Here is a 10,986-nt window from a genome sequence, read left to right as displayed (position 1 = left end):
GTCACAGGGCTGTGGTGGGGGTTGAGATGTGTGCTTGTGGAGCTGCAAGGGGGGTGGGGGAAGGGGAGGAAAGCAAGGGAATAGGGGACAAGGACCGCAGGGGTTGGACACTATCACCAAGAGTTGGGGACGGGGCTTGTGCGTTGCTGGGGGTTTATGCAGCAGCACCCTGTGTGTTAAGGGTCACACAGGTGTGGGTTACAGGGGGGTCCCACCATGTCCGGCAGTCTTCGTTCCTCTGGGGTCTCACAGTCTTCGCTCCTCTGGAGTTCCGCGGTAGGTGGCTGGCTGTTGTTCTTCCCGGGTCTCTTCCGGGTCCCTCTTGCGGCATACCCCAGTCTGGCAGCGGCGTTCCCCTGGTCTGGCGGGCGGCGGCGTGCTTTCTCCCATTTTATAATTGGATTATCAGTCTTTATCTTCGGAGGGCCAGGAGTGTACTGCAAACTTTTGCTATAAGATGCTTGTCTGAGATGGTAGTGCCAAATGTTCATTTTCACTTGGTAGGTTTTCTTTTTACCCTGTTGAAAATATTTTTTGATGAGCACAGAGATTCTGGAGGCCTAGGAGTGTTCTGTAAACTTTTGTTATAAGATTCTTGTCTGAGATGGTATTGGCAAATGTTCATTTCCACTTGGTAGGTTTTCTTTTTACCCTGTTGAAAAATGTTTTTTGATGAGCACAGAGAATTCCTCTTTAAAGGATTCCGTTCATTCGTTTTATCCTCTTCAGATGTGCATTTCTGCTTGTATTTGACAGTCAATTTATAACATAGACTAGGTCTTCTAAGCTTGGTCCCAGTTTGCCTCTTATGAAGTTTATGATTTTAGTCTTTACTCCCAACCTTCAGTTGATTTTTGTGTATTGTGTGAGATGTGGATCCTGTTTCAGCTTTTTGCAGGTAGCAGTCCAGTTTTACCAGCTCCATTTGTTGAAGAGGTTTTCATTTCTCCATTTGGTAGGTTTCATTTCCTTGTCGAGTATCAGTTGACCATAGATAGCTGGGTCCATTTCTGGGTTCTTAATTCTGTTACATTTGTCTATGTGCCTGTCATTGTACCAGTATCATGCTGTTTTGGTTACTACTGTTGTATAGTAGGTAATGGAGTGCTATGCTTCCCACTTCATTTTTCATTTTTCAGAAGTGTTTTGCTTATTCGCAGTCTCTTTCCTCTCTCAATAAACTTGAAAATTTCCTGTTCAATCTCCTTGAAAATTGAATTTGGTATCTTTATTGGGATTTCATTGAACATGTAGTTTGCTTTTGATAGTAATGTCATGTTCACAACATTAAGTTTTCATACCCATGAACAGGGCATATATTTCCATTTATTTAGGTCTTTTATTGTGTCTTGTAGAAATGTTTTGTAGTTTTCTTTGTTCAGGTCTTTTGTATTTCTTGTTAGGTTCACTCCCGAATATCTCAACTTGTAGTTGGCTATTGTAAATGGTATTGCTTTCTTGATTTCCTTTTCTGAGTTCCTTTGCTACTGTAGAGGGATGCCACTGATTTTTGTATATTATCTTGTATTCTTCCAGTGCCTCTGGAAACTCTTTGAACTTTGATAAATGTCCACAGTTATAGAAAAGTTTCAGGTCTTTTGTTCATATGGTCACTATGAGTTGTGCTTGACTCAATGACAATCAACAACAACAACAATATAGACATTTACTAGCTAGAACAGTATTTTTCTTGTGTCATTGGGGTTTTCTGTGCATACTATCATATCATCTGCCTATAATGATAGTGTAACCATTTCTTTGCCAATATGGATGTCTTTTATTTCCTTCTCTTGTCATACTGCCCTAGAAAGTACTTCCAATACAATATTGAATAGAAGAGGTGACAGTGGGCATTCTTGTGTGATCCTTATTCACAAAGAAAATGATTTTAGTCTTTCTCATTGAGAATGATACTGGCTTTTGGTTTCGCATATCTACTTTTCACTATGTTGAAGAATTTCCCTTCTATTCCAAGTTTACTGAGTGACTTAATGAGGTGTTAGATTTTTGTCAAATGCCTTTTCTGCATTATTATGATCATATGGTTCTTGTTATCTGCTTTGTTAGGTATAGCACTGGTCTACACATTGCTGTACACAGGTAACTTGTGGTTGCTGTGATGCTAAACACTGTGGCACTTTTGTGTCAAATGTGATAATGGTTACCCATGGTGGACAGTGCTTAGTGGAGCTTTCTGATTCAAAAAAGCTTGGAAGCAGGAGAGGCATTCACTTCTGAAATGGCTTCCCTCCGGAAACTCTATGAACAGTGCTCAGGCCTTTTGTTCGTAGGGTCACTATGAGTCGTCTACAACTCAATGGCACCTACAAAAACAATAAGGTGGTGAATTACATTGATTGTTTTTCTTATGTCGAACCATCCTTGCCTACCTCTTATGAATCACACTTGGTGACGATGAGTTTTGTTTGTGTTTTTTTTTTTTAATGTTCTTTTGGATTTTTTCATCTATGTTTATGAGATATATTAGTATATCGGGTTTTTTTGGTAATATCTTTGTCTGGTTTTTGTGTTGGGGTTATCCTTGTTTCATAGAATGTCTCTGGAAGTGTTTCTTCTTTATCCTAGTTTATGAAATACTTTAAGCAGGATTGACATTAAATATCTGAATATATGGCAGAATTCAGCTGTGAAGCCATTTGGTCTAGGACTTTTCTGTTGGGAAGTCTTTTTATAACCTGCTCAATTTCTTGTTTTGTGATGGAGCTGTTCAACATCTGTCCATGTCAATTTGGGCAGGGCACAATTGTCAAGGAATTTGTTCATTGCTTCTTGTTTTCAAATTTATCAAAGTATTGTTGTTGTTGTTGTTATGTGCCGTCGAGTCGTTTCCGACTCATAGCGACCCTATGTACAACAGCCCTAAACTCCGCTCTGTCCTGTGCCAATCGCACTGTCTCTGACACTCCCATCCCAATTATCCCAGTCACTGAATCACTCCACCTCATAGAGGGCCTTCCTCTCCTGCGCCGTCCCTCCACCCTCCCAAGCATGATGTCCCTATCCAAGGACCGGTCTCTCCTCACTACATGTCCAAAGTAAGTTAGACGGAGCCTCAGAATCCTTGTCTCCAAGGAGCCACCCGGTTTAACCCTCTCCAGGACAAATCTATTTGTTTTCCTAGCAGTCCATGGTATTCTCAGTACTCTTCTCCAGCACCACAGCTCAAAGGCATCAGTTCTCCTTCTATCCTCCTTGGTCATTGTCCAACTCTCTGATGCATAACAGGTGGTTTTGAAGACCATGGCCTGAATCAGACGCACCTTAGTCTCCAGAGAGACACCACTGCTCTTCAGCACTTTGGAGAGGTCCCTAACAGCAGACTTTCCCATGGCAATGTGCCTTTTAATTTCCTGGCTGCTGGTGTAAAAAAATATATCAAGTATAGCTTTTTATAATACTCTAATATTATAGGTTTAATTTCTTCTTGTTGGTGTATTGTCATCTCTTGTCATTCCTTAATCAAGTTATTTGTGCCTTCTGCTTTTTTCCTTTTGTTAATTTTGCCAATGATTTGTCAGTTTTCTTGAACCTTTCAAAAAAACCCAGTTCCTGCCTTTATGATGGTTTTAATTGTTCTTGTTTTCTATCTCATCGATTTCAGCTCTTGTTCTTATAATTTCCATTCTTCTAGAGGCTGTGGGACTACATTGTTGTTCTTTTTCTATTTGATGAAGATGCCTAGTTAGAATATTAATTTTGCTTCTTTCTTTATTTTTTTAATGTATATGTCTTTTGCTATGAACTAACCCCCTGAACTTGCCTTAGATGCATCACAGAGGTTTATTTATGTTGTATTTTAATTGTTATTTTCTTCATGTCTTATATCTGATTTTTCTTCTAAATATGTTTGCTTTAAGTTTCTTGTTTTCCAGGTTACTGACTGTCTACTCTGTCTCTTCTGTTATAAATTTTGGTCCCTCTAATATGTTGCATATTTCTGCCATTTCGGTATTAATATTCTGGATTGCATTTTCATTCATTTCTGTTTTTTTTTTCCAGTAATGTGTTAGTGATACCCCTCTATCTTATGATTTTTTAAGTTCTTATTCCTCTTTATCTATAGTTTTAATTCTTTCTTCCATCTTTTGCATTTTCTTCTGTAGTTGTGCAAATTCCTCCTCTTCAATGTATTCCTTCTAGCTCCATATATTTTGAGTGTTTGCTTTCTTGGTGGTATTCATTATTTCTTCCATCATTTCCACCTTATCAATATATTTCTTCTGGCTCTCTACCTCTATGCTATTTTTTTTAATGGCTTCCACTGTTACTTCCACCATTTGTCCTTTCTTTTGTAGCTGTTTGAATGTGTCCACATCAACATGTATTATCTGCCTTTTGACTCTGGGATATTAATTGGGTCTGCAGTAGTCTCTGCTTCCCCCCGCCCCCTTTGGAAAAGGTTTAATTTGTTTTTTCACAGTGTTTGAAGCTGACTGCTGCTTTCTTGACATTATGTGTAGTTTTTCTTGATAAGTGTTAGGCCATTTCTGTTGTGTCTATGTAAGTTGTCGGTAGTTCTTATCTTTATGATGTTATTCATTAGCTGCTAGGTTAAAATATCCAATCTATAGGGCACGCCATTTACTCTTCTTGAAGTTCTTTCTGGGAAATATGGCTTTCCTAAAGTCCTTCAGGTTATCTCTGTTCTACACAAGAGCCTTCCAGCAATCTCACCTTAATGTAGTCCCCTGTCCCAAAGTTTATTGTCCTCCTTTGTTGATAGAGTGGCTGAGTGGTATGAGACTAGGTGCTCCATTCAAGCAGTTTCTGCCTAGGGAGTTTCACATCAGCTCTCTTTTTTTTGAAGCTTAACATGCCAATTGAGAAATCTAAGAAAATAATTCCCTTGCTTCTGGCTCGTTGTCCCCAACTCTGCTGTCTTGTTTGGCCCCTGTGATAAACCTGCAGCTTTGGAAGCAAGAATCTCCAAATGAATGGTCCTATCCCCAGGGTAGTGTTAGTCTAGTTTTCCCACAATCATCCCAAAAGGTTTCCACTGGGTGGCAATTTCTCACTTGCTGTGTTTTCTGTCCTGAAGTTTAATGTCTTCCTTTGTTTCTGGAGTGGTGTGCGACCAGGCCCTTCAAATTATTCAGTTTGTACACAGAAGGATTTCTAGTCAGCCTTCACACCCCTTGCAGAAAGGTGAGAAAGTCTTTCCCCTGCTTGTTGCTCTGTGTCTCAAACTTTTTTATTTTGTGTGGCCCCTGGAATGGACCCACAGCCTCAGAGGCAAGCATCCCCAAATGGAGGACCTATCCCCAGGGAAGTATCAGTCCCATCTCCCCATACCCTCCTCCCCAAAGGGCTCCCTTTGGGTGGTAATTTCTCACCTTCTTTGCCTTCTCTCCTGAAGCTTAACAACTTCCTTTGTCTCTGAAGTGTCATGAGATCAGGGGTGCCAACTTACATGGTTGTATACAGGAGAGTCTCATGTCAGCCCTCCCTCTTGCAGGAAGCTGAGAAAGTCTTTCCCCTGCTTTTGGCTCTGTGTCTTAAACTCTCTTGTCTGGTTTAGCCTGTGGGAAGTCCCCACAAGTCTGGAGGTAAGGATCCCCAAATAAAAGGAACAATCTCTGGGGAAGTTTCAGTCCTGTCTCCTGACAAGCACCCCAAAGGGCTCACTCTGGGCACAGAATCTCACCTTTTGTGCTTTCTCTCCTCAGAGAGAAATGCAGTTTGTGCAGTTTGTATACAGGAGATCTCTCTTTCATAGAAAGCTGAGAAAACTCTTTCCCCTGCTTGTGGCTAGACCATATCGTCTGTCCATGACCACATTCTGTCTTGTAAAATTAATCACCATGACCTTGCCATCATTACCCTGTCTTTTCATTTGAATCCTTCCCATTTCCTTAATCCCCTCTCTCCATTCACCAAAATTTGAAACCCTGTGGTGTCACCACTATATATCCTCAGCCCTCCACTCCCACTTTTTCCTCATTTGGGTTTCCATATATATTTTAATGGTTATCCTTGTAGTTTAAAAATAATGGTCTTATGCAGTATTTGTCCTTAAAAGACTGAATTAGCTTACTCAGCATAATGCTCTGCAGTCTTTCTCAAGTTAAGCAATATTTTTCAAAATGATTGCTTCTGAGTGTTGCATAGTATTCCATTGTGTGAATGTGTCACAATTTCTTGATTCATTCAGTTGTGGTTCAAAATTTGGACTGTGTCCATGTTCTTATAATGGTGAATAACACTGCTATGAATATTACAAATCTCAGTTTGTGACTCAGTTTTAATTTCCTTGGGGTATATTTCTAGTTCTATTGTGGTTATCATAATATAGTGCCCATTCTCATCTTTTTAAAAAAATTAATTTTAATGAACGTTTAGAGAGACTTAGTGTTTCCAATCATTCATTGCTGCACTTTTCTCCCTGCCCTTTCCCTCCCACCCCCCTACCCCACACCCCCGTTCACTCTTCGCCTTGAATAGTAAAAGAAAAACTCTTTCATTGTTATGCAATCCCTCACCTCAAGTCCACTCCGCTGTGTAGCCTTAACTCTGGACTCCTGTCATCACAATAACACCCAATGATATATCCCTTTTAAATGGTTCTCTCCCTCATCTGTTTCAATGTCATATACATCATTCCTTGCCTCCTTTTCTATCTTCCCTCAACCCCAGTGTCAGTCATGTTTTACAAAGTGGCCCTATGCAATATAATATTTGTCCTTTTGTGACTGAGATATTTCACTCAGCATCATGTCCTCCAGAAAAATCCACTTTACATAATATTTAATGAGTTCCTTATTTTTCAATGCTGCAGAGTATTCCATTGTGTGAATATATATATATATGACCTTCTCTATCCATTTGCTTGTTGATCGGCACTTGGGTTGTTTCCAGCTCTTTGTTATTATGAACAGAGGCGTGATAAACATGGGTGTGCATCTATCTGCTTGAGTGGCAATTATGGTCTTTTTAGGGTAGATTTCCAGTAGTGGAATTGCTGGGTTAAATTATATTTCTATTTGCAACTTTTTGAGAAGGCGTCATACAGCCTTCCATAGTGGTTGCAACATGTTACATTCCCACCAACAGTGAATAAGGATTCTAGTTTCTCCTCAACCTTGCCAGCATTTGATGTTTGCAGTTCTGTTAAATTTTGCTGTTCTTACTGGTGAGAGATGATATCTCACAGTGGTTTTGGTTTGCATCTCTCTTAGAGCTAAGGATTTTAAGCATTTCTTCATGAGTTTGTTTGCCATCTGAATGTGTTCTTTGGTGAAGTGTCTATTCATATCCTGTGCCCATTTTGCAATTGGGTTATTTACCGCTACCTTGCTGTGGTCCTCAAGTATTTTATAAATTCTAGATATAAGTCCCTTGTCTGACATGTAATTACCAAATATTTTATCCCAATCTGTGCCTTCCCTTTTTAAACTGTTGGAGAAGTTTTTGGATGTGCATAAGGATTTGATTCTTAAAAGGTCCCATTCATCTATCTTATCCTCTCCTGGTTGTAGATTTTTCCAGGATGCTTGGGAGACTGTTTATGTTGTGAATTAAAACTTCGAGGGTTCTTCTAAGCTTTTCTTTAATGAAGTTTATAGTCTTTGGTTTTAGTCCTAGGTCCATGATCCACCATGAGTTGGCTTTAGTATGTGGAGTGAGGTGTGGATCTTGCTTGAGTTTTCTGCAGGTAGTTTTCCGATTTTACCAAGACCATTCGTTAAAAGGCTGTGATTTCCTACCTGACAGACTTAATCTCCTTTTAAAAAATCAGTTGACCATAAGTAGATGGGCTGATTTCTGGATTCTCAATTCTATTCCATTGACCTATGTATCTGTCATTGACAGATACACACTGTACCACACTACCACACTGTCTTGACCACCACGGCATTGTAGTAGGATTTGAAATCAGAGAGTGAGATGCTTCCTACTTCTTTGTATTTTTAAGGAGTGCTTTGCTTATTCGCGGCCTCTTTCCATTCCAAATGAAACTGGAGATTGCCTTTTCCATCTCTTTGAATAATGGAATTGGTATTTGAGTTGGGATTGCATTGAACTTTTAAATTGCCTTTGGTAGTATTGTCATTTTCACAATACTGAGCCTTCCTATGCATGAGCAATGGATATTCTCCCACTTTTCAACATCTTTTTTTGTTTCTTGTAGTTACGTTTTATAATTTTCTTTGAATAGATCCTTTGTGCTTCTGGTTAGATTTGCTCCCAAGTATTTACTCTTATGATTAGCAATTGTGAAGGGTATTGTTTTTCTAAACTCCAGTTCTGTTTTCTCTTTGTCACTGTAGAGAAATCCAATTGATTTTTGTATATTGATCTTAATATCCTGCAACTTTGCTGAATTGGTCAACTATATCAAGTAATTTTCTTGCTGAGTCCTTAGGGTTATCTCAGCATACTATCATATAATTTGCATACAGAGATAATTTTACTTCTCTGCCAATTTGGATCCCTCTTATTTCTTTCTTTTTGCTACCCCTAAGACTTCCAATACAATATTGAATAGGAGAGGTGATAGTGGACATCCTTGCCTAGTTCCTGTTCTCAAAGGGAATGCTTCTACATTCTCTCCATTGAGAACAATGTTCTCAATGCTCTCTGGTTTGTGTATATACTTTTTACTATGTTGAGGAAGTTCCCCTCTAATCCTATTCTCTCGAGCATTTTAATCAGGAAAGGGTTTTGGGTTTTTGTCAAAGGCCTTTTCTGCATCAATTGATAGGATCATGTAGTTCTTGTTCTTTGCTTTGTCAATGTGACAAATGACACTGATTGGTATTCTTATGTTGAACCATCCTTGCATACCTTTTATGAATCCCACTTGGTCATGATGAATTATTTTTTTACTGTATCGTTGGATTGTATTGGCCAGGATTTTACTCAGGATTTATGTGTCTATGTTCTTAAGAGATATTGGCCTATAGTTTTCTATTTTGTTGGTGTCTTTACCTAACTTTGGTATTAAGAATATATTTGCTTTCAAAAATGAGTTGGGGAGAATTTCATCTTTTCCTATTTTCTGAAATAGTTTATGTAGAATTGGTGACAATTCTTCTCTGAATGTTTGGTAAAATTCACTTGTAAGACCATCTGGTCCAGGGCTTTTTTGTTGGAATCTGTTGTATTAATTTTTCAATTTCTTCTTTTGTAATGGGTCTGTTCAGGTGTTCAATTTTGGTTTTATTTCAATTTTAGTAGGTTTTGTATTTTTAAGCATTTGTCAATTTCCTCTAGGTTTTCATATCTGTTTTATTATGTTGTTGTTGTTATGTGCCGTCGAGTCGCCTGCGACTCATAGCGACCCTATGTACAACAGCCCTAAACTCCGCTCTGTCCTGTGCCAATCGCACTGTCTCTGACACTCCCATCCCAATTATCCCAGTCACTGAATCACTCCACCTCATAGAGGGCCTTCCTCTCCTGCGCCATCCCTCCACCCTCCCAAGCATGATGTCCCTCTCTAAGGACCGGTCTCTCCTCACTACATGTCCAAAGTAAGTTAGATGGAGCCTCAGAATCCTTGCCTCCAAGGAGCCACCCGGTTTAACCCTCTCCAGGACAAATCTATTTGTTTTCCTAGCAGTCCATGGTATTCTCAGTACTCTTCTCCAGCACCATAGCTCAAAGGTTTTCATAATATTCCAATGTTAGTCTTTTTATTTTACTTGGTTCTGTTGTGATGTTGCCTGTTTCATCTCTTATTTGGATTATTTGTGTCTTTTCCTTCTTTTTGTTTGTTAGTTTTGATGGTGGTTTGTTGATTGTATTGACCTTTTCATGAGCCAACACCTTGTTGATGGTTTCAATTGTTTTTCTGTTTTCTATTTCATTTATTTCTGCTCTAATTTTGATAATCTCAGATTTTTTAGAGAGTGTTGCGTTGTCTTGCTGTTCTTTTTCAATTTCTTGGAGATGTTTGGTTAGAGTGTCAAAGGTCATTTTTCCCTGCCTGTTCATGTGTTTGCTGATTGCTATAAATTTGTGTCTGATCACTGCTTTAGCTTTTTCCCAGACGTTTTGGTAAGTGGTGTTTTCATTGTCATTTGTTTCAACTTTTTAATTACATTTTTTATTTCTTCTAGTACCCACTCTTGGCACCAGCATCCAGGAAATTAAAAGAAATATTGCAATGGAAAAGTCTGTTGTTAGGGACCTCTCCAAAGTACTGAAGAACAATGGTGTCACTCTGGAGATTAAGGTGCATCTAATACAGGCAATGACCTTTGTAATCCCTGGTTATGCATCAGAGATTTGGACAATGGCTAGAGAGGATAGAAGGAGAATTGATGCTTTGAGCTGTGGTGCTCGAGAAGACTGCTAAGAAAACAAACACATTCATCCTGGAGAAAGTTAAAGCAGGCTGCTTCTTGGAGGCAAGGATTCTGAGGCTTCGTCTAACATACTTTGGACATGTTGTAAGGAGGGAGAAGTCCTTCGAGAGGGACATCAAGCCTGGTAGGGTGGAGGGACAGCACAGGAGTGGAAGAATCTCTATCTAGTGGATTGATTCATTATTGTTAATAGATCTTCCACCAGTCCTGATGCCACAATTCTCCTCATAGAGCCCAGCCTCTCGAATAATCTCTGCATACAGGTTGAAAAGGTATGGAGGGAGATAGGACACAGCCCTGGCATAAACCCTTCCCAATTTTGAACCATGTGGTGTTTCCTTGCCCTGTTCTAACGACTGCCTCTTGGTCCGAGTATAGGTTTCACATTAGCACGATTAAATGTTCTGGGATTCCCATTCTTCTCAGAGCCAGCCACAGTTTGTTATGATCCACACAAACACTTTTGCATAATCAATGAAACACAGATAGACTTTTTTTGGTATTCCCTGCTTTCAGCTAAGATCCATCTAACATCAGCTACAATATCCCTAGTAGCACGATCCCTTCTAAACCCAGCCTGGACTTCTGGCAGTTCTCTGCTGATGTGCTGTTCCAGTCGTTTTTGGATAATCTTCAGCAGAATCTTGCTTGCATG

This window comes from Elephantulus edwardii, unplaced genomic scaffold (assembly GCF_000299155.1).
Source record: "Elephantulus edwardii isolate Elephantulus edwardi_28Jun2011 unplaced genomic scaffold, EleEdw1.0 scaffold00172, whole genome shotgun sequence".
Classification (NCBI taxonomy): domain Eukaryota; kingdom Metazoa; phylum Chordata; class Mammalia; order Macroscelidea; family Macroscelididae; genus Elephantulus; species Elephantulus edwardii.
The sequence above is the reverse complement of the archived record's forward strand: the minus strand, read 5'-3'. Positions refer to the sequence as shown.